The sequence below is a fragment of the Buceros rhinoceros genome, unplaced genomic scaffold, assembly GCF_000710305.1.
Source record: "Buceros rhinoceros silvestris isolate BGI_N320 unplaced genomic scaffold, ASM71030v1 scaffold28006, whole genome shotgun sequence".
NCBI classification, from domain to species: domain Eukaryota; kingdom Metazoa; phylum Chordata; class Aves; order Bucerotiformes; family Bucerotidae; genus Buceros; species Buceros rhinoceros.
This window is the reverse complement of record NW_010417346.1, coordinates 1,885-2,311: the sequence shown is the minus strand read 5'-3', so window position 1 is coordinate 2,311 and position 427 is coordinate 1,885.

Below are 427 nucleotides of genomic sequence, written 5' to 3'. Positions count from 1 at the left end.
TGGTGAGCCCCAGCAGCTGCGTGTACAGGAGCTATAAACCAGACCACACCAGACCAAACACTGCAGAGAAGCCGAGAAACTTGCTTTGCTTTTACTGCTTTTCTTTTTTATTACATGATGGGGAAGGTTTTAATGACCTGGGGGTGGTCAGGGGCCGCGGGAGCCCTCAGACGTCCATGAGATGTCCCTCACACCCAGCCAGCACCTGCTCAGACTGGCCCTGGGCACAGGGGCTGCTTGGTTGAGAAGAGACCTTTGGTGGCTGGGGATTCACCCATCCTGCCTCGCAGGACATCCCTGGGTAGCAGTGCCGGGGGGACAACGCCTCCCTGAGCAACAAGGGTCCCAGGTGGGCTCCCTGTCCTGAGCTGTCCCCAGGGTCCAGCCCGACTCTGCGGCTCTCCTGGGTCCCTGCTTTGCTGGAGCC